This window comes from Lepus europaeus, chromosome 18, assembly GCF_033115175.1.
Source record: "Lepus europaeus isolate LE1 chromosome 18, mLepTim1.pri, whole genome shotgun sequence".
NCBI lineage: Eukaryota > Metazoa > Chordata > Mammalia > Lagomorpha > Leporidae > Lepus > Lepus europaeus.
The window spans coordinates 3,216,685-3,239,908 of NC_084844.1; positions in this window are offsets into that span (position 1 = coordinate 3,216,685).

Here is a 23,224-nt window from a genome sequence, read left to right on the forward strand (position 1 = left end):
GGGTTCCCAGCTTGCCAACTCCCAGCTTCAGGCCCCAAGCCATTGTAGGCATTTGGGGAGTGAAATGGCCAACGGAACTCTCTCTCTCTTCTCTCTCATCTTCCTTCCTGTCTCTTTGCCTCCCTATACATTAAAATATTTTTCCTTAAAAAATTAGAAAACAAGGATCCAGCATTGTGGTGTAGCGGGTAAAGCCGCCATCTGAGTCACCAGCATCCCATACGGTTGCTGGTTCGAGTCCCGGCTGTTTCACTTCCAATCCAGCTCTCTGCTGTGGCCTGGGAAAGCAGTAGAAGATGGCCCAAGTCCTTGGGCCCCTGCACCCATGTGGGAGACCCAGAGGAAGCTCCTGGCTCCTGGCTTTGGCCTGGCCTGGCCCAGCCCGGGCCATTGCGGCCATTTGGGGAAAGAACCAGCAGATGGAAGATCTTTCTCTGTCTGCCCCTGCCCCTATAACTCTGCTTTTCACATAAATAAAATAAATCTTTAAAAACTTTAGGAAACAGTACAAGTAGGTTGTGGCAGGTAGAAAGATCTGAGAAAAGCAGAAACAAAAAACCACTGGTGACTAAGCGGTGCCCACCTGGAGGCAAGCCCAGGCTGTGCCCAGGCCCTGGCCCGGGCTGTGTTGACCACTTTTGTCAAGGACCTGGAGGGAACTGTGAAGGCCTGTGCTCAGACTGTCACAGAGAGCACAAGAGGAGGGCAGCCCCCAAATGCTGGGCGGCTGGGACACAGGTCCAGTGGACAGGGATGACTCTAGGGGACGAGAGGCAGACCCAGATGCCCCTCGACCGGGCGGGGGCACACAGGTGACAAATGAACAGGAATGAACGATCACTTGGGCACCGTGGCTTGCCGGAAAGCCACACGTCCCAATGCCCACCCGGATGGAGCAGGGGCAGCCTCCGGCCCTCTGGACAGTGAAGGGAGGGACAGCGGGCAGAAGCCTGGTGGCTCCTGGGAGAAGCGAAGCAAGCAGTCTCCCCAGCTGCTCACACATCCAAGGGCAGAGGTGTGGAAGTTTGCAGGGGTCAGGGGTCAGCTCCGCCCAAGGCAGGCTCTGGTCCAGCGCTGCCAGAGCCCACGCTGTGGGTCACAGAGACTGCATGATAAGGACCCACTCTGGGCTGTGCACGCAGGAGCACTGCTGGGGACGCAGGACCAGATGTCCCCAGGACCCCTCCCGGGGCCTCCGGCTACACTGGCTCAGAGGAAGTGGAGAGAGACCCACCTGTGCCTGTGAGTGGGGCTGGCAGAGGGTGAGCTGTGCTGGGAGCAGAGCTGCAGCCTGAGGACCCCACAGGGAACAGGAGAGAGGAGGGGGGAGGGGAGAGGGAGGAGGGACACGGAGCAGATCTGAAGGGGAGAGGCCTCTGGCACACACCCCACCCCCACCCCACCCCCCCCCCAGCAGCAGCTGGGGAAGGGGCTGTCGTGGGGGGAGGGAGGAAAGGCGGGGCCCCAGCTGGGAGGGCTGGCACTGTGCCCGCACTCCCCTGCTGGACACCCAGTCCCCCCGTGAGTCACCCACGGGCAGCTCTTTTGTGTCCAGGGCTGCCGCCCTCCTGGCTGCCGGGCTGGATTCACTGTCCAGCTTGCTGAGTGTCCACAAAAGGTCAGCGAGAGTGCACAGCACAGCGTGAGGTGGGACAGGGGCCGGGCAGACCTGAGTCAGGAGGCCCGAGTTCGAGTCCTGACCTCACCACTGCGGCCTCAGGCCAGGTCCTAAATGGACAGCGCTGGGCAGGCACTGGGCTATCGCCCTGTGAGTGTGGGTGTGGCTTAACTCTCTTTGAAGATTTATTTATTTATTCAAAAGACAGAGTGTCAGAGAGGGAGAGAGGGAGAGGGAGAGGGAGAGAGAGACCCTCTGCTTCATTCCGCAAATGGTCGCAATGGCCAGGACTGGGCCAGGACTGGGCCAGGAGCCAGGAGCTCCATCCTGATCTTCCACGCGTGTGGCAGGGACTCACGTACTTGGGCCACCTTCTGCTGCCTTCACAGCGCGTTAGCAGGGAGCTGGACTGGAAGCCCGGAGCAGCTGGGACCAGCGCTCACACACAGTTGGCGGCTTAACCAACTTAAAGGGAGCCAGCTGGGGGCGCCCCCGCTGTGCCCCTGGGGTTAGGAGAAGGAAGGATGGAGAGGTGGGGTCTTGGGGGGAGCACACAGGCCGTGTGTCCCCTGAGCGTCCTGACGGGGCTGGTTTGGGACCATTGCCGTGACCGCACGCACGGTCTCCACACGTGGGCCGGGGCCCTGGAGCTGGAAGCTAAACCGGCCAGGCGAAGCCCGCTGCTGAGCGCTAACAAGGCCCCTTGCCGGAGCTCATCAGGGCGGGCGGTGGGATTCCGAGGAGGGACCTGCACCGTGCCCTGCCCGAGAGAGGCTGGAAGGCTGGGCAGGCCGCGGCCAGAGCCCCTGGACCAGCCCTGCTCGGATTTATTGCACTGGGGTGCGGACACCCTTGCCGGGGGGGCCCCCTCTGGCCGGGACCTCAGCTGCTCTCCCAGCCCCTGGGAGGGAGGGTGCCCAGCCACCTTGTGAGTCATTGTGCCCACTTCCTGCCACATGGAACCCGTGGCTGAGTCACCGGCCCCCCAAAGGGAGAGCCTGACCACGAGGCTGGAAGGCTGAGTGTGACGGCAGTAGCAGGGGGGCCTGGCACTGTGGTGCCCCGCTCCTCTCCCGGGGCCGGGACCCTCCCAACAGCAGGACTGGCGCTGGGCTGGCGACCCCCCACACCCAGCACGTGTCACCAGACCCTCAGGCACAAAACCAACCCCTCCCAGCTTGGTATTTGCAATAATTTTAGAATTACAGAAAAGTTGCAAAAATGTTGCAAAGAATTCCCGTACACCCTTCACCCAGATTCCCCACGGGAGCGTTCCATCACACTCCGGGTACGTATTCTCTGCACCCTCCTGACATGTGAGCCCACGTCTCAGATATGATGCCTTTTTACCCCAGTGTGTGCCTCCTAAAAACAAGTGCGTTTTCTTTCAGATCCGAGGGACGGGCGAGCATCGCAACCCCTGCGGTGCTCTTGGCCCTGTGGTGCTCCACCTGGCTGCACCTGCCCGGGACCGGCGTCACAGCTCCTCCCTCCTGCCCAGACCCTCCAAGTTGCTACTGAGGCTGGGGTGCTGTGGGACCCTCAGTGCCAGCGAGGTCTGCGGTGCTGACGCATCAGCCAGCGGACGCCGGGACCTGCGTCTGCCCTCGGATCCAGTTCAATCCTGCTCTTGGGAGACGTTAGATACTCAGGGCTGGGCTGTCACATGGGCTCCACACTCAGGTGTCCTGTTCTTGGGGTTCAAGACTTCGCGGTCTGTAGGTCAAGTCCGATGGGACAGTGGGTGGACAGCGTGGCTTGGAGGACGAGTGCCCGTGTCGCCCCCCAGTTATTTGCCACCTGCTTCCCAGCCCCAGCCACCGTCTCCCGTTGGTGGGCGCCTGGGCACAGGTGGAAGGAGGGAGTGTCTGAACCCGCCCTGCCGTCGTGGGTCCTCACGGGCACGCGTGGAATCATTGCTACGCCCACTGCACTGCTGAAGAGACTGGGGCAAGCAGAGGAGGTGTGGGGCAGAGCAGGTGCCACCTGCCCCCACGCTGCCCTTGCTCTGTCCTCTCGTCCCCCCTACTCTGAGACCGCCCCCCCCGCCACAGTCCCTGGTCGTCCAGCTGTCTTGGGGCCCAGGACACTGTGGGATGGGGAAAACAGCTTCTTGGAAGCCCACCTGAGCCAACCGAACAATCCTGGGGGGAATTCTGCTGCCTGCCTTTTCTTTCCTTTCCTTTCCTTCCTTCCTTCCTTCCTTCCTTCCTTCCTTCCTTCCTTCCTTCCTTCCTTCCTTCCTTCCTTCCTTCCTTCCTTTCTTTCTTTCTTTCAAGATTTATTTATCTATTTGAAAGTCAGAGTTACACAGAGAGAGAAGGAGAGGCGCAGAGAGAGAAAGAGAGAGAGAGAGAGAGGTCTTCCATCCGCTGGTTCACTCCCCAATTGGCTACAATGGCTGGAGCTGCACCAATGTGAAGCCAGGAGCCAGGAGCTTCTTCCAGGTCTCCCACGTGGGCGCAGGGGCCCAAGCACTTGGCCCATCCTCCACTGCCTTCCCAGGCCATTAGCAGGGAGCTGGGTCGGAAGTGGAGCAGCAGGGACGCGAACCAGCGCCCACATGGGATGCGGCACTGCAGGCGGTGGCCTTACTGGCTACGCCACAGCGCCGGCCCCTGCTGCATTCTGTAGCACTTTGCAGGTGTCCCCGCCAGCGGGAGCCGGTGTCCTGCTACCCATTTGACGGTTGCTAGGACCGAGTCTGAGAGCGGCACAGCTCCAAAGCCAGAACCCTCGGGCTGACTGCGCCATGTATGAGGCCTCTTCTCTGATCTTGCAGACACGGGAGAGGATGCTGGGCTTGGACGTGGGCTTGGGCTTCAGGGGCGGTGAAGCCCACGGGGTGTGCGGCTTTGGCCAGGTGGGTGCAGGGCAGGCTCTGGGTCAGTCCTGTGTTGTTCTGGGTCAGGCTGGATCTGGGTCAGTCCTGTGTTGTTCCCAGGGCCGATCGCACGGCCGGAGAAAGCAGGGCTGAGTCATCGGGTCCCTGTCCCTGACTCCTGCCCTACATAGTGCACTTGCGTCCCCGCCCTCTTCCCTGAAGTGACCTGGGAAGGAGGCCGCTTCCCCAACTCCACGTGCAGCCCGAAGACCTGGGGCTCCCCTAGGGGTCCCGATGGGTTGGAAAAGGCCTGGGCTTGCATCTGGGGTGGAATCTCGCCTCTGCCACCAAGACCCTGTGTAGCCCTGGGCCACTCAGCCTCTGCAACCCAGCAGGTCCCTGTCAGATCTTACCCAGAGACGCTGGGAACATGAAACTACAGAGCCTTCTGCATGCCCCTGACGCTCTGTGTGATGCCCACTGGACGCCGTGACGGGGGCACTGTCGTAATCTTCACCATCCACAGGGAGACACAGATTCAGAGAGGTTAAGGAACCCATCTCAGGCAGCCCAGCCAGCAAGGCACAGCAGAGGTCTACCAGATGACCGAGCAGAGCGGGCACGGGCCCCACGGGGGCAGCAAGCACTGGCCACAGGCCCGGGGCTCCCAGCGTCCAGGGCTGCAGCATCCAACCCTGGGCCAATCCCAGTGAGGAAACCGACCCCGTCCAGATAAACAAAGCACTTCCTCCCCAAAGCCCAGGCCCCAGGCAGCCAGCACACAACTGTTTATAGAGACAGATGTTTGGGATGGAAAAAGAGAGCCGGCCCCTCCATCCCCATGGAGACAGAGGAAGTTTGTGACTTGGGCGGCGGGAGACTGGAATTGAAAAAGGAGAAGGGGAAAAAAGGGGGGGAACCGGGTCTGAGCCGCTGACATTTTAGGCGGCTGTGCCTAACAAAGGGACGTCGCCCTGGCAACGGCCAGCGGGCACCCGGAGCTGCCAATCCCAGGGAGATGGCAGAGGGACAAGTCGGTGCACGTGGGAGGGCGAGAAGTACCGCGATGGACAGGCAGGCCCAGGGGCTGCCCCCCCCCCCGCTCCCCCGCCAAGTCCTGGAGGTTGGTCAGGGCCCCTTCTCTCCCGGAGGGTCCGGCTCATCTTTCTCCGGTCTCTGCTTTCTTTCTCAACCTCTCCACCCTGCCTTCCTCCCTCCGTGCTCAGCGTGGCTGCCGCCCCCTCACCCAGGAAACCCTGTCCCAGTCATGGTCCTCGTTGTCATCCTGGTGACAGGACAGGACCCCCGCTCAGCCTGGTCCCCGGGCTCTGGCTGTCTGCAGACGCCACCCCCACCCCAGTTACAGGGAAGAGGGAGGAGACAGAGAGGCAAGATCTGGGGCCTCTTCCAACACATCTGGACCTTGGAATTCTCTGCCCCCGGCCCCTTCCTCCGCGCAGCTTCCCACCTCCCTGAAGCCCCCCGGGCGAGAGCCCATGACCACTGATACCGCTGTACCCAGAGCGGAGATGTCCACTGAGGGATTCTACACTTGTGGCCACCCCCATGCTCCCCTCGCCCACGCCCACGCCACCAGCACCCTGCTTTCTCCTCTGCTGGCTTGGCCAGTGGCCCTGGCCTCTCTCTCCTGACCCTCCTCCAGGGAAGAATGGGGTGGGGGAGTTTCCCATGAACTCCAAGAAAACCTGGAGCCAGGAGATTCTCTGGGGAAGAGTTGGAAGGGAACACCGAGCCCCAGTGACCGTGCAGGGGTCACAGCCTGCAAGTTCAAGGGCGGGGCTGGTCCTCAGCCCCCAGCCCCAGGTGAGGGGAGCGGCGAGCACAGTGGTACCACAGGTGCATGTACTCCTGCCTGCTGCCCCCCGCCCGGAGCCCACCTGGCTCCCAGGCTGCTGCAGGCCGGTGGAAGGTGTCCGGAACTCCTCTGACGTGCGGGGGGATTAAGGCTGGACCGGAGGAGCCAGGGCTGGGGCTGAGTGGCGGCCGTGGGCGGTCGGGACGTGTCCACAGCTGGAGGCAGGGCTCCGGCTGTGTTAAGGACGGGGCGGCACGGATGGGAGGTGGCAAGGCGATGACAGAATCGGGGATCCAGACCACCAGCTGCAGCCCTGGGTCTCCATTGCTGAGATGCCAGGACCCCTGCCCAGCCCTAGAACAAGTCCGCAGGACAGCAAGGGACCTCGGGGTGGACTGAGGCCGATGGAGCTGCCATTGGCTCCCGAGCGAGCCCGAGACCAAGCGTGGAAGGCAGCCTGGGCTCCCTGGTCCTGGCCACATCCCCCAAAGGACACGGTCCCCAGACGGCAAGGCGCCCGGGCCCCCACCGCCCGGGGAGGGGCTGGCGTGCTGGCTCCTTTTCTCTACTTTTGCTGTAGCTGGGTGCCCTCGGCCAGCTTTCTTCATGTCTCTGAGCGGCCATTCCCTGGAGACAATAGCTGTGAAGATCGGATGCAGGGCTGTGTGCCAGGCCCTGTGCTAGGCTGCCCAGCGGGGCCGTGGGGCCGCCCAATGCTGTCCATGTTCCTGGCCGGGGGCTTGGGTGGGTGGGGGATGCTTCCGCTGTACTACCGTGAGAGCTCACCCCAGGGACAGCCCCAGCACATCCGCCTGTGGCCTCCTTTTGCTCACCAGGGACAAAGAATGTTCTTGAATAGTTGAAAAATAAGAGAGGAAGAATATTTCATGACATGAAAAAATGATATGAAATGTAGGTTTCCGGTCCATGAATAAAGCAAATTTTTTTTTTTTTTTTTTTTTTTTTTTTTTGCTGTTGTTACAGGTAGAGTTACAGAGCAAAGGAAAGAGAGCGAGGGCTTCCATCTGCTGGTTCACTCCCCAAATGGTCACAATGGCCAGGGTTGGGCCAGACCAAAGCCAGGAGCCAGGAACTCCACCCAGGTCTCCCACACGCACTCAGGCTGTCTTCTACTGCTTTCCCAGGCGCACTAACAGGGAGCTGGATCGGAAGTGGAGCGACCAGGACTTGAACCAGCGCCCACATGATGCGATGTCAGGCAGTGGCTTTACCCCCTGTGCTGCAGCCCCGTGAATGTGGTCTTACTGGAACGTGCGTGCATGTGTGTGTGTGTGTCGTGTGTCTGTGTGTGTGTCGTGTGTCTGTGTGTGTGTGTGCAAGCTTTCTCGAGACAAGATGGAGTGGAGGGGATGGATACTAGGGGACACCTGTGCAAGGGTTCGGGGCTGGGAGCGAGGGGAGAACTCGCTGGGCACTGGCAGAAGTGGCCACAGCAGAGACGGGCAGTGGGTGCTGGGACCGGCCCTTGTCACCCCCTCGAGGGCAGCACCAGCCAGGTGTCCCCCTGCACACCACACTGCCAGGCTAGGGGGAGGTGAGGTGGGGACGGGGAGAAGCAGGGGAGTCCCTGTCTCCCCAGGGCCCTGAGGACACTTTGCTTCCTTCCCAGGAGCTGGGGGCTCTCTCCTCTCATTGGTCGGGCTCCGAAGCCCCCTCCCCTGTGGAGTCTCCCCTCCACCTCTCTGCTCCATTCAGCTGTAGCTGGATCGGGGCTAACACAGCAGAGTGAGGGCGGCTCCAGGGGCCTGGAGTGGACCCACGTCTGCAGAGGGTGCTGAGGTCACAGCTGGGCCCCACGTGGTCTTCTGGGAGGGAGGGGCTGCAGCCAGCGTGGGGTGGGGACCACAGCAGGCTCCCAGGTGTGGGGGGACACCCGGGCCTTTATGGGCACAGCGTGCTCTGCAGCGGGGGCCATCAGTGCCCTCTGCCACCCCAGCCTGCAGGGTGATGGACGCGAGTGCACAAGGCAGGGGGCAGCCAGGCTTCTCCAAGGGTGCAGGGGTGTGGACAGACAGGCCCGCTGCTCGCCCCACCCAGACCTGCACCCCTGGCAGTGGGGTGGGTTAAGGACTGGCCCCCAGCATCACCCCTGGGGTTCCGGGGACTCAGTCTGGGTGACTGTAGAAAAGGAGGTGATGGGGGAGTGCAGAGAAGACATGAGGAGGGGTCTCCCTGCCTGCTGTTTCCTGTTCCAGGGTCCCTTCTCTTGGGTGTCCCTGTCCAGGAAGACAGATAGACACGGCCACACCTGGAGGCTGCAGGTGGACAGGTGACAGGTGCAGGTGCAGGGTGGGGGTGTGTCTTGGGATTGCGCACTCCCCCTACCCCCCCAGCTGCTCCCCCTTTCTCCTCCTCCTCCCCTGGTGCTGGGAAGCCTCCTCCCCCAGCCCTCTCTGGACTCACACCCCTCCATTAGGAGCCACACCTCCTGCCCTGCTTGGCTCTGGCACCGGGAGCTCTCCCGGTCCACCCAGGGACAGACGCGGCCTTTGTTGGCGGAGTCTCCAGCCAAAGCTTTCGCCTTTTCCCAGTGCTCCCTCCCTCTCTCAGAACTTCCCAAGCCCCACCCTCCCTGCCTGCAAGTCACCTGACTGGGAGGCCCAAGGCCCCAGAGCCACCCAGGTTCCCCACCCAACTCTGGGCTGGAGGAGCCGCCCCCAGCAGCAAAGCCTCCATTCCGCCGCCCCGCTCAGCACCCCCCTTCTACAAACAAGCACACACATGCGTGTGCCCTCATGCACAGCACTCAGCTGTGTGCAGACGTGCCTGTTTGTGCACACGTGTTCACACGATGCACACACGTGCACGCATGCCATCCTGCAGCACCCAGCTCTGCACCCCCGCTCCTTCCACGGGGTCCCTGTAGGGCAGCTGCCTGTCTCCAATCCCCCTGGGGGGTCTGCAGTTAGGACTTAGGGCCACCACTGCCCCCCTCAAGGCTCTGCACCCTCTCCCCACCCCTCTTTCTTTCCTGCTCCCAAGAACAGGCGATTAGTGCTACAGCCCATTTTTATTAGAGAGATTAGAAAATGTGTATCACTGTCTGTTGCTGTCAGATATGGGCTCATGGGGGGGGGGTCTGGGAGAAGTCCCCGCCCACAAGCCCAGTTTCGCAGGGAAAGGGACTTTCCTCCGAGGGAACCAAGCTGCCGTGCAGCAGCGCTGAGCAATTTGGGAAGGGAAGCCGGAGAGCTCTTTACTGTAATTCGAACAACTAAATTATTCATGGACAGCCGCAGACAGAGACTGGACGGTGACGGAGACCCCAGCCTGGCCCCTGCCCCGGGCCTGGTCAGGGGGTCCTCAGGAGAGTGGAAGAGGAAGGGTTCTAGCTGAGAGTCGGGGTGAGGGGGTCCTGGGGAGGCAAAGGGTCCCAGCTGCCCGGCTTCCCTGTGGGCACCTGCCCCGCTGGCCTGCGGTGGTCAGAGTGAGAGGGGGCAGAGCCACAATCCTCCCCAAAAAGGGGTCTCAGGCTGAGGAGGCAGGGAGCAAGGGACCCCCAGAGCTCCACTCCCCGCAGCGCCTGCTCTGGGCTGGGGAGGGACTGCAGGCCAGAACGCCCCCCACTGCTACCCCACGGCACCCCGCCCACCTGCGCAGGCCCCTCCCTGCCCTGCCAGTCCCCCAGGGTGTGGGGACAGGACCCAGAGTCCTTAGGTCTGGCCTGCACCCCGCGGCAGGGGCTGGGGGGAGGTGGGGGGGCTGAGGCTCCCCCGGCAGGCAGTGCCAGGACCTCAGGGGGCACTGTGACCAGAGCAACCACGCAGAGCTCACTCCAGGGGGGGGTGAGGCCAGCAGGTGAGGCGGGGGAGAGGGGTCCCGCGGGAGGAGGGGGCGGGGGCGGGCGCAGCCCCGGAGAGTGCCCCCCCCCAGCACGTGCTGACTCACTCCCCGCCTGCAGGCTTCCCTTCTTCCTGGGGATTCTCATTTTATTTGCGGGAAAGCTGCCTGCTCCCTGACTAATCTGTTCTTAAACAGACCCAGGCGTGGGGAGGCTGGGCAGGGCCTGAGTCACTCTCCGCCCAGGGGGACCGCACCTGGGGGTGGGTGCCGGGCTCTGGGCCCGCACCGCCCCCACCCGCCTCGGGGTGACTCCCGCGGGCTCTCAGAGGGACACCCTGCGCTGCCGCCGGGGCGCCGGCCTCCCGCTAATGCGTGCAGAGTGACTGATTGATTGGCTCCGGTTTAATGTTTCTTGAATGACCGGCTGGCTCCGTTCCTCCCTCTGCTCGCCGCTAGCTCCCGCTCGCAAGGACCCGTTACCGGAACCGCATCATGTGCCAGCTCCTTCCAGGGCTGCGCGCGGAGACCCAGCCCAGGACGCTCAGCCTGGGGCCCTGGGCGGGCGGGGCCGGGGCAGCCCCCCTAAGCGCAGGTCTCCAAGGTGGGGCGGGGCGAGGGGAGGGGGCGCCCACTTTGTATCCCGCGGACACAGAACGTAGAAGCCCGCTACTACAGCGCCTACATAAATAAGTAACCACGCAGGCTCCGGAGAGAACCGCACCCCACGCCCGGCCCCCATCTGCTGCTCCCGGGACTCCTCGGCCTCCGGCGGGGGCCCCTGCGGCCCGGCCCACGTGCGCCCCCGGCAGGGCGTGGCTGCGGCCGGACTCCCCGTCTCCGCCCGCCCTGGCCCCGCGCCACCTTCCACCGGGAAGGGAGGCGGGCCCGCGCTGCAGCTGCGGGAGACTGGCCCCGCGGCTTCCCCGGGCGCCCCCGGCGGGACCGGTCCCCGCGGGGCGGCCCCGCCTGCAGGCGTCGGAGCGCCCGGCCCGGCTGCCCCGGGCCAAGGGCGGCCCCGTCCTGCAGCCGCCGAGCCTCGCCTCGCTCGGGAGAGCGTTTCCAGGAAGCGCCAGCGAGCGGAGCCCGGCCCGAGTTCCCGACAGCCCGGCCGGCGCGGGCGCGCAGGGCCGCCCGGGCCGCGCCGCCGCGGCTGCGTCTGCCCCGGCAATCAATGCGCGCCCGCGCCGGCCGCCCCACTCCCCGCGCGTGCGGTGGGGGTCCCCGCATGAGCATCGGAGCGGGGCATCGGCCCGGGCGGGGGCCCAGGACCCCGGCCGGAGAGCCCCGAAGGCGCCGTCGCTGTGGCTCGCAGACACCAAATCCTAGAACTTGCAGGAACCTTCTCCCCAGCTGAGCTGGTGTCCGCCCGCACCTACCCCGACCCCTCGCTGCGGGGATTCACGGGAGGGAACCTCTAAGCGTGGCTCGCAGCGAAAGGCATCGGGCTGTGGGGGCTGCTGGTGACCAGCGACAGAAGGAGGAAGGGCCAGAGACTGCTGGGGTGGGGGTGGGAGACAGAGGGAGCCCCAGGTTCTGGGAGGGCGCCCTGCTGCTCTGATCCATGGGGTCACAGGTGGAGGGGGAAGGTGATGGGGGCCCATCCCCCTCCTGGGTTACTTGGGTCTCGGCCTCTTGGTTCTGGACCCCTTCCCCCGGCTGGAAGCCTGGTTCTGCAGGTGGAACAAGTCGCAGAGTGAGCCTGTGCCAGGGCGGGGGTGCGTCCTTCCCTGGGGTCAGAAGAGGTGGTTTGGGGCTGGTGCTGTGGCAACACCAGCAGCCCATATTGTTAGGCAGGAAGTCAGAATTTGAGCCTCTGTGCATGTCAGACAGGCCTGAAGACCACCACCCACTGCGAAAGCCCCAGAAGCCCAGCATCTCCCACTTCACAGTCCTGCCCAGACCCTGCTGACCTCCCAGGGGGTCCCAGCCCTCCCCCCCAGGAAAGCTCCCAGGAGAATTCTCTCAGGACCAAATGGGTTACCTGATAACATGGGCAATAAAACCTTCCCCTCTGCCTGGGCCCCTCTGCCGGGCACCAACAAACCTGGGGAGGAATTCGCTAGTTTACCCTCCACACACCCTGTGTCGTAGAGGAGGAGGAGGGGAAGGAGAAACCGGGCCCCCTGTTTCCTCGTAAGCCCCAGTCTAAACAGACTCTGTGCTCAGCGCTCTGTCTCGGCTGAGCCGCCCGCCTGGCCTGCCCTGGTACATCAACCACGTAGCCTCGCTCTCCCCGGGCCGAGCGACTGGGCGCTCTCTCTGCCCCATCTGTTCTGACGGATGCCTGGTCCCCAATAAAACCTTACTACTCTACACTCTGTCTCACACCTGAACTCTTCCTTCCGTGAAGACAAGGACCCCGCGGCTTCCACGGCTCTTTTCTCCCGTGACAATAGGAGCGCTGGTTCGAGTCCCGGCTGCTGCACTTCCCATCCAGCTCCCCGCTAATGTGCCTGGAAAAGCAGCGGAAGATGCCCAAGGAAGGGGCACTGAAGTTCACAAGCTGTTAGCCCCTCCCCTTGAGACCCTGGGTGCAGGAGCCAAGCTCAACCTCCCCAGACTGCTTGCAAAACAGACAAGCCGCACAGGGCTGCAAAGTTCCCAGCGGCTCCTGAAAGCCCCCTGCTCCCTACTCCCCACCAGCTGCAAGCTCCCTACCTCCCACCTCTTCAGCCAAATTAAAAACCCAGCCCTACCCACGCCCAGCAGACCGTGGCCCCTCTTTGCTTCATTGAAGCAAGCCATCTCTGTTGAGGTCGGTCCCTGTCTCTTTTCCCGTCTCTCTTTTCTGGGGGTACAAAAAGCCAGCACCCCAAACTATTCCAAACCTAACACCAAGTGCTTGGGGCCCTGCCACCTATGTGGGAGACATGGATGGAGCTCCTGGTTCCTGGCTTTGGTCTGGCTCTGAGTGAACCAGCAGATGGAAAATCTGTCTCCCCCGCCCCCACCCCTGTAACTCTGCCTTTCAAATAAAATAAATCTTTACCCCCCCCCAAAAAAAAAAAAAAAACAAAACCCAGGAGGTGCTCTCTGTTCTCTGGGGACTGGGAGGAGCCCCTGCTGTGGGCACTCATGCCCTCCCCTGCTGTCCTCCCCAGCTGATCAGACCCTAGGGGTCCCCGGGGACTCCAGAGGCAGCTGCACCCTGCGATGGCCCCAATCAGGGAGAGGAGGAAGCCCAGGTAGAACTTCAGGCCCCCTGGAGCCCGGAGCACACTGTGCAGGTGGGGGAGGGGGCCCAGGAGGGCGTGGGCCGGCAGCCTCACCTGCTGCCCTGAACACCTTGCGGTTGCCAGCTGGGGCTTTGTGAGGCCAGACCAAGGGCGGCATGAGGGTGGAGAGAGGCCCCAAGGGTGGAGATGGTGGAGAGAGGCCCTGGGGCTGGACCGGCTGAGGGCGGAGAGAGGCCCGGGGGCCGGCTGGGCAGCTGGGGGCGGAGAGAGGCCCGGGGGCCGGCTGGGCAGCTCGGGGCGCTGTGCTTGTGGTGAGTGGGTAGGAAGCATTCTGTGGACCAAGGGTTCCCTTCGGGGTGTCTGAGGATGGCCGGGGGGGGACCTATGCCCCTTGGTGCTGGTCCTGGGTAGTGTTCAAGGCCCCTCGGAGTGCATTCATTCATTCATTCATTTCATTCATTCACCCTCTGACACCCTGGGGCCCTGGGGGTGCCGGGAAGGAGCTTGATGTGGGGGTGCCCTAGGGGGAAGCCCTGGGCAAACCTGGGCTGCCCAGGCTCTGGGGGTGGCCCTTAGGCTGGACCCCGGCACTAGACATTTCCATTGAAGATCTGTTTCATTGAGGTTTATTTATTTGAGAGGCAGAGTGTGACGGGGGCGGGGGGGGAGAGGGAGAGGGAGAGAGGGAGGGGGGAGAGGGAGAAGGAGAGAGAGAGGGAGAGGGAGAGGGGGGGGGGGGAGAGAGAGAAAGGTCTTCCATCCGCAGTTCACTCCCCAGATGGCCACAACAGCCAGGGCTGGGATGGGCAAAGCCAGGAGCCGGGAGCTCCATCTGGGTCTCCCACATGGTGCAGGGGCCCGAGGATTTGAGCCATTAGCAGCTGCTTCCCAGGGGCGTTGGCAGGGAGCTGGGTTGGAAGGGGGACAGCCGAGACTCCAGCTGGGCGCCCCAGTATAGGACGAGGGCCTCCCAAGAGGCAGTGTAGCGCACGGCACCACAGCACCCGCCCCGATATTTCAAAACCAGAGAACGGCGTTGCAAGCAGCACGTCGCCCCGGCTGCGACCCGCCGCCCCTGACCCTTGCTCAGATCCGCCCGGTTTTACACGGATGTGTTTGGCTGTACTGGTCGGTGTGGCCCCCCACGGCGGGAAGCTGGGCGGCTGTGACACTGTGGGACCCTCTGCTGCCCTGTGTGACCCCGCCAGCCCCCCTCCTGCACATGACACCGAAGGACCCTCTGCCGCCCTGTGTGACCCCGCTAGCCCCCCTCCTGCACGCCCCTGCTTCCCCCTCCCCCAGCCCAAGGCCCGAGTTGGTCAGTGTCCTCACCTCCCCGCCAGGGCAGGGGCTGCGCCCATCCAGGAGTGGCAGGTGACCTGGCCTGCGGCTTCTGTTTGCTGCAGGAATGGACTGTGTACAGACAGGGCGCTGGCCAAGCCCAAGAGAGGGTGTAGACAGATAAAGAGTTACCTCTTATTGTGCTCCTTTTGGTTCGTGGTAGCTGATTTCCTTTCCAAGAAAGGGACACCATGTACTGTTGTGCAGGCTGCACACTGCACAACTCCAACAGGGCTGTATTAGTCAGGTTTTATTTTTAAAGATTTATTCATTCATTTGAAAGGCAGAGTTACAGAGAGACAGAGAGAGAGAGAGAGAGAGAGGTCTTCCATCCACTGGTTCACTCCCCAATTGGCCACAACAGCTGAAGCTGTGCCCATCTGAAGCCAGGAGCCAGGAGCTTCTTCCAGGTCTCCCACGCAGGTGCAGGGGCCCAAGGACTTGGGCCATCTTCTACTGGCCATCAGTGGAGCAGCTGGGACTTGAACCAGTGCCCATATGGGATGCTGGCACTGCAGGTGGCGGCTTTACCCACAATGCACAGCGCCGGCCCCTGTGTTCGTCAGTTTTGTTGCGACAGTGGAATACCAGAGAAAAGCTACTGAGGAAGTGTGGGCTACTCACCCTCTGTAATTCAAGTCCACGAGAGGGTGGTGGCCCCGGCTGATTGTCTGCTGGAGGCAGAGGGCAGAGGGGGCGCCGAGCAGGCGGCTGGACCCAGCCCGGCTACCACAAGCAGCCTCCGGGGGCACGCACCAGTGAGCCCACCCGGCTCGACTGTCCCCACCCTCTTGGCACTCCTGACCGATGACCTTGGGCTTTGAAGTCCTGCCTGAGTTTGGGGACCGAGTCCTGTGCAGACCACAGCAAGGGCACTGCTGGAAAATTCTAGAATGCAAATGATGCAAGCGGTTGTGCCTCTGGGGTCTGGGTGCCCTGGGCAAGGGTGACTTTGTAACCGAGTCTCTGGGATTTCTTTCTTTCTTTTTTTAGATGTATTTATTTGAAGGGCAGTGCTACACAGAGAGAGAGAGAGAGAGAGCGCGCGAGCGAGAGAGAGATCTTTCATCTTTGCATCTGCTGGCTCACGCCCCCAGTGACCACAGCAGCCCGGGCTGGGCCAGGCTGAAGCCAGGAACCCGAGACTCCTGTCCGGGTCTCCCGCGTGGGGGGCAGGGGCCCAGGCTCTCGGCCGTCCTCCGCTGCTTTCGAAGGAACACGAGAGGGGGATTGGACGCTGAGCAGCCGGGACTCCTACTGATCCCAGCACGAGATGTGGGCACTGCAGGCCACAGCTTAACCCGCCACACCACAATGTATGTGTGCATGCGCGTGCATGTGTGTGGGCGTGTGCGTGTGTGATGTGTGTGAGCGTATGCATGTGTGGATGTGTGTACATGTGTGAGCACATACATGTGAGAATGTGTGGATGCGTGTACACGTGTGAGTGTGTACATGTGTGAGCACATACATGTGAGAATGTGTGGATGCGTGTACATGTGTGAGTGTGTACATGTGTGAGCACATACATGTGAGAATGTGTGAATGCGCGTGCATGTGTGAGTGTGTACATGTGTGAGCACATACATGTGAGAATGTGTGGATGTGCGTGCATGCATGTACGCGTGGACAGAAACATGGAAAGCTTTCACCCCCGCCGCCCCCAGTGAAGAAGCTCAGGGTCTTCCCGCCCTCCTGGTGCTGAGCTGCCCGGTTACATGGCCAGGTGCAGGAGGAGGCCTGGGACACTGGGGCGGTGCACGGTGGGATGCGTGGGGGGCCGAGGGGAGAGAGAGCTCTTTGAAGGCAGAGGGGAAGGTGTGGCTAGCAGGTGTAGCGTGTGGTGTGAATATCATGTGTTGCGTGTGGTGGTGTGAACAACACATGTAGCGTGTTGTGTCAATAACAGATGTAGCATGTTTTTCGATAACGTGTAGTGTGTTATGTGAACATCACATGTAGTGTGTCGTGCAAATACAGTGTGTGGCATGTTGCCATGAGAATAACACGTGTAGTGTGTTGTGGTGTGCGGGGGAAGGGAGCAGTCTGCGTGTGCATATGCTCATGTATAAAATGTATTCAGAAGGAGACAATAAAACATCTTTTAATTTTTTTTGACAGGCAGAGTCAGACAGTGAGAGAGAGAGACAGAGAGAAAGGTCTTCCTTCCGTTGGTTCACCCCCCAAATGGCCGCTACGGGTGGCGCTGCGCCGATCCAAAGCCAGGAGCCAGGTGCTTCCTCCTGGTCTCCCATGCGGGTGCAGGGCCTGGCGCCACAGGCGGAGGATTAGCCTAGTGAGACACGGCGCTGGCCTAATAAAAGATCTTGTAAAAATACAATTGAAAGGACTGGCGCTGTGGCGTGGTAGGTAAAGCTGCCGCCTGCAGTTCTGGCCTGCAGTGCTGGCATCCCACATGGGCGCCAGTTCAAGTCCCGGCTGCTCCACTTCCGATCCAGCTCCCTGCTGTGGCCTGGGAAAGCAGTGGAAGATGACCTAGAGCAGAGACCAGGACGGAGCTCCTGGCTCCAGGGCTTCAGCCTGGCCAGTCCCAGCTGTTAAGGTCATCTGGGGAGTGAACCAGCAGATGGAAGACCTCTCTCTCTCTCTCTCTCTCTCTCTCTCTGTAACTCCGCCTTTCAAGTAAATAAATAAATAAATCTTAAGGAAAAAAGAAGCAGTGAACGATGTTGTGGTGGGTGAGCTGAGGAAGGCTTCGTCCTCCAATCGGAGCCAGCGGCTGGGCCGGCCCCTCCCCCTGACCGCCCACCTCCCTCAGGCCCTGGCGGGGCCAGCAGGTGGCTCCGGGTGATCTCCTACCTCAAGACCCTAACTCCATCGCACCTGCCAAGTCTTGCTACTGAGGTGACTCCGAGTCAGTGCCGGGGACCAGAGTGCACCCGGCTTTGGGGCTAAGAGTCAGCCGACCCCAGAGGCCCCGTAAGCCCCCTCATGTGTGCACTTTGAGATTTATTATATCTACTTGAAAGGCAGAGTTACAGAGAGAGAGGGAGAGAGAGAGAGAGAGAGAGAGAGAGATCTTCCATCCGCTGGTTCACTCCCCAAATGGTCCCAATGGCTTGGGCTGGGCCAGGCTGAAGCCAGGAGCCAGGAGCTTCCTCCAGGTCTCCCACACGGGTGCAGGGGCCCAAGGACTTGAGCCATCCTCCGGTGCCCTTCCATGCCATTTGCAGGGAGCTGGATCGGCAGTGGAGCAGCCAGGACTAGAACTGACGCCCACATCGGATGCTGACACTGCAGGGGGCGGCTCCACCCACCGTGCCACAAAGATGTCAGTGAGGCCAATGCAGGGGCCCGAGGGCACAGAGAGGCCAGGACAGAGGGAGTGCTTGGCCGGCCTCTGTGTTCTCAGTGAGGGATCCCGCAGGCAGCGGCTTCCCCGGGCCTGTGGGGCGCGGAGCAGGCAGTGCGACCCCAGGGCCTCATGCGGGGTTTCCCCTGTGTGCCAGGGTGGTGACTGTGGGCATGAGAATGGGTGAGAATCAGTCCTCCTAGTGGCACCTGCAGGGGGCAGCCAGCGAGGACGTCTAGAGCTGCAGGGACAAGGGACAGCCTAGGGGCAGGGGAAGCAGACCCACCCTCCCTGGAGGGCCCAGGGCAGTGCTGCGAGCTTTCTCCTGGGAGCCAGCAGTGTCACGGCCTCTGATGTGCGACCGGTTTGACTTGTCTCCAAGCTCCTGACAGCTCTCAGCTGCCCCGGGGACAAATGTTTCCTGCCTCCCAAGGCGGAGGGTGAACTCACTCCACCTGCTGCGGGCTCCCTGCCATCCCGATCCTTGATAACAAAGAGCCTCCTCCTGGCTCAGGTCTGGCCCAGGGTCCTGCCGGAGTCCTTACCTTGTGGATTTATTTATTTGAAAGGCAGAGTTACACAGAGAGAGGGAGACACAGAGAGACAGAGCATCCATCCACTGGTTTATTCCTCAAATGGCTACAGTGGCTAGAGCTGTACCAGGCCAAAGCCAGGAGCCTGGACCTCCATCCAGGTCGCCCATGCAGGTGGCAGGGGACCAGGGACCTGGACTGTCTTCTGCTGCTTTCCCAGGCACATTAGCAGGGAGCTGGATTGGAAGTGGAGCAGCCGGGACTTGAACTGGTGCCCCTATGGGATGCTGGGGTCACAGGCGGTGGCTTTACCTGCTGCGCCACCGCGATGGCCCTGGGTTTGGAGTCTTGGTGAGCAAACCAGCGCGCAGGGCTCCAAACAGCTCCATCTCTTCAGGATGGCAAACCGCAGGAAGCGGGACCCCCAGCCACGGCCAGGGGCCTCGGTACAGCGAGACCGGCGGGGGAAGGCCCTGGGTATCCGGACACAGCCCAGGGAGGCGGCTGCCCATCACCGCTTTGTGAGAGCAGAGGTGGGACCTGTTCTAACCACAGGAGGTGGACTGTCGGGTAGGAGTTAGAAACGCGCCTGTGTGTGAGAGGGGCCTGGGGAAGGCGGCCGGTGCAGAAGCTGCCCGGGGAAGCTGCCCAGGATGTCACACGGCAAAGTCCTGCCGGGACCAGTAACTCTCCAGGTGGTCCCAGCCCTCCCCCAGGGAAAGCTCCCCAGGGCCATCCTCTCTCCTCTGCACCACATGGATTCACCTGGCCTGAAAGCACTGGGCAATGGACCCCTCCCAGCCTTCCCCGAGGGCACCCCGGGGGCATCGCTGCCCGGTGCCAGGCGGGCTCCCCAGGCTGACAGCACTGGGCGATGAACCCCTCCCAGCCTTCCCCGAGGAGGGCACCCCGGGGGCATCGCTGCCCAGCGCCAGGCGGGCTCCCCAGGCTGAGGGCACCGGGCAGTGGCACTTGGGGAGGAATGTCGCTCATTCACACTGAGCCACCTCTGTCCTGGGGGGGAGGGGGAGGGGAGGAGTAGAAACGGGGGCGGGGGAGAACCAGACCCCTTTCCCTCCCAAGCCCCAGTGGGAGCACAGAGCGCGCCCAGCCCTCAGCTCTCGGCTGAGCCGCCCGCCCGGCCCCCCAGGAGTGGTCTCTCCACTTAGCCCTGTGACCCTGCTGTCCCCAGGCTGAATGGCTCCCGGATTCTGTCCCAGCCGCTCTGACAGATGCCCCACCCCAGAAACCCTGCTACCTCGCTGTGCACCGCTCTCTGTCTCACGTCAGAATTCTCTCCTGTGTGAAGACAAGAACCCACCCCCATCTCCGCTAGTGCATGCCCACGCCGCCGCCGCCGCGAGGAGACAGGAGCCAGAGACAAGACCTGGCACTTAGCACCCGTGAATCCCCCCGGCTCTCCCCTTCCTGGACCTGGATAAGACGCAGGGCATTTTGGGAAGGTGGGCGACGTAAAGGATAGGTAGAGGGGCAGCAGGACTGGGGAGGGCGGGGCTCCCAGGGACTTCCAGCTCACTCAGAACTTTGTAGCTGCCTGCCTGTGCAGCCCACATCACAGCACAGCTGCCCGGATGTCCGGAACCGGTTTGGACGCAGAGCTCCCTCAGGGGAGCGTGCAGGCGAGACACCGCCCAGACGACATCTCGGCCACGGGCAGAGGCCTCAGCACCGCAGCGCCTGGACGTCTGACCCGGGGAAGCTGGGAGTGATGGGGGTGCGCGGCAGGTCCCAGGCGTGGGTCACACAGCAGCACCCGCGGAGATCCGAGGGGTCAGAGAAGACTCCCCAGCCAGGACCCCTTCCCCACTGAGCCGGGGTGCAACTCCCCCGAGGTACCTGGGTCAGGGGGGCTGTGTTATAATTCACCCCGAAACCTGGTGGTAGGAAGCACTGTGTGTTATTCATGGTCTCCCCCCGTTTTCACCTGCCGGGTGTCTGGGGGTGATCTGGTCGGGGGTCCCGTGAGGCTGCACTCAGCATTTCCTTCCTGATAAACCTGAGCAGATCCCAGGGTCAGGGGAGGAGGGGACAATGCCCACTCCCCCCCCTCCAAGGAGGAAGGCAGAGCCAGCGGCTCCCTGGACACAGCCTGGTCCTCAGGGAGAGGGCAAGGAAGTGTGGGCAGCCAGGGAGCTCTCCAAATAGGGCCTGGGTCCCGGGAGCTGGGGCCCGCAGAGAGGGCAGAGGGAGGGAAGGGCGCCCCCTCCAGGGCCTCACCCCTCACAGGGGCAGCTGTGGCGGGTGCGAGGGAGTGGGGGAGGGGAGAAGGGGCAGCGCTTGTCCTGGGTGCCTGCAGTGGCTCCACACCGGGTGCTGATCAGACGGGGACTGGAGGCTCAGGTGGTGTCCCCGGGCGAGCGGCGAGCGGCGAGGGCTGGAGAAGGGGCTGCCCTGTCCACAGGGGTCACATGGAGGCTCCTGCACCCAGACCTCGCTCCCCGGCGGAGGGAAGAGGTCAGAGGAGGCTAGTGCCCAGGAGTAGCAGCTGGGGCCTGGGGCCAGGGCTGGCTGAGGGCTGGAAACCCTGCCTGATGCCCCGCAGGCTGGGGAGGGAGGAGAGGAGCCCTTTGGGTACCCTCCTGGCCCCCACTGCCCCAAGTGCCTCTGTGTTCAAAACGGGTCCTCACCACAGCCCCGGGGGTGTCCCCGCTCCCCAAGTGACAGGCTTGAGAAGAGCCCTCGCCCGGCTCGCCCCTCCCCAGGCACGGATCTGGAACCCGACGTGGAGGCTCATCCCAGGAGGGCACCTTGATGCATTCCATTTCACAGATAGAAAAACTGAGGCTCAGGGGGACTGTCACGTGCCCAGGTCCCCACTACTGCTTAGTGCCAGGAGCAGACTCCACAGCTCTCGGACAAGCCCGAAGACGGAAACCATCTGAGCTGTTCCCTGGGCAGAGTAACCCCGCCCCATTGTGCACCCCAACTCCTGCCCCAGCGTGTACCCCGACACCCACCCCAGCCCCATCATGTACCCCTACACTCACCCCAGTGTATACCCCCACACCAGTCCCAGCCCCAGCATGTACCCCGACACCCACCCTAGCCCCAGTGTGTACCCCAACACCCATCCCCATGTGTACCCCAACACCAGTCCCAGCCCCAGCATGTACCTGACACCCACCCCAAAGTGTACCCTGACACCCATCCCCATGTGTACCCCAACACCAGTCCCAGCCCCAGCATATACCCCGACACTCACCCCAAAGTGTACCCTGGCACCCATCCCCATGTGTACCCCAACACCAGTCCCACCCCCAGTGTGTACCCCGACACCCATCCCCACGTATACCCTGACACCTGCCCTGGTGTGACGGGCTCACCACGGGCTCAGTGAGCCAGCCGTGGAAAGTTCCCAGAGGAACCACCTCCACCCACAGGAAGTGGGGTGGGGGCTGCCCGGCAGAGCGCGGGCACGGACGCCTGCACTGTGCTCTCACGGGCCCTGGGCATCTCTCTTCCAGGTGGAGAGGGTTCAGCAGGGACGAGCGGATCCCAGCCCCGCCTCCAGGCCGTGTGCACCCCCGGAGGGCCCAGGCCTGTGCTCCGCCTGGTCCCCCCGTCCCCGACCAGGGGCGGGAGTGGGGGGACAGGCAACGCACAGGGACAGGAGCTTCCACAGTCCCGGAGCCTTGCTGGTGTCTGTGCCAGGCCCTGGGGACAGCTGTCCCAGCAGGTCTCCCAGGAAGCCACACAGCAGCCACCCCTGCCAAGTCGACCCAGTGGAGCTCCTGGAACCCTGCACAGAGCGCTGGAACCTGCGGAGCACTGGAACCCTACCACGGGGCACTGGGACCCCACCACGGGCACTAGACCCCGCCCTGGGGCACTGGAACCCCACCACGGGGCACTGGAACCCACAGAGGGCACTGGGACCCTGCCCTGGGGCACTGGAGCCCACAGAGGGCACTGGGACCCCACCACGGGGCACTGGACCCCGCCCTGGGGCACTGGGACCCCGCCCTGGGGCACTGGAACCCCACCACGGGGCACTGGACCCTGCCCTGGGGCACTGGAGCCCACAGAGGGCACTGGACCCCGCCCTGGGGCACTGGAGCCCACAGAGGGCACTGGGACCCCGCCCTGGGGCACTGGGACCCCAGGCCCAGACCACTCCAAAGCAGGCAGGGCCCACGTCCTTCAAACCCACAGCTTCTGGGAGATTCAAGGAACTGCAGCCCCTCCACACGCACACACACGCACACACCCATGCATGCACATGCTTACACACATGCACACGCTTACACACACCCATGCACACACAGATGTGCACACACGCACAGCACACAGGAACAGACAAGCACTCAGCCCCTCTCGGGGTCACCCCAGCTCCCAGGACGGCACAGGGAGGAGGTGGTGCCCCCTAGGCCCTGCTCCCCCCAGAGCTGGGTGCACAAGGCCCACCCTCCCATCTCAGTTCCTGCCCCAGGCAACAGCTCGAGTGACCCCAAACACGGGCACTGAGGCCCGGGGCAGGCCAGGCCGGGACCTCTCCCAGAGGCTGCCTGGAAACAGGAGGCCCAAGAATGCAGTGGGCAGCTTGGCCCAGGGACAGCCGGGGCCGGCGGGACTTCCAGTAACTCGCCCGCCCTGCCCGACCTCGCCCACCGGCCCAGCCTCGGCCAATGGATGCCCGGTGCTGGGCTCCGGCCCCCAGGCAGGCCCAGCCCAGCACAGCTGCTGCGGGGCCTTCGGGGTCAGCACCCCCTGCCCTGCCGCTGAGCGGGGAACTGGATCCCTGCGCGCTCGGGGCCCTGCCGGGAAGGGGGTATCTTTAG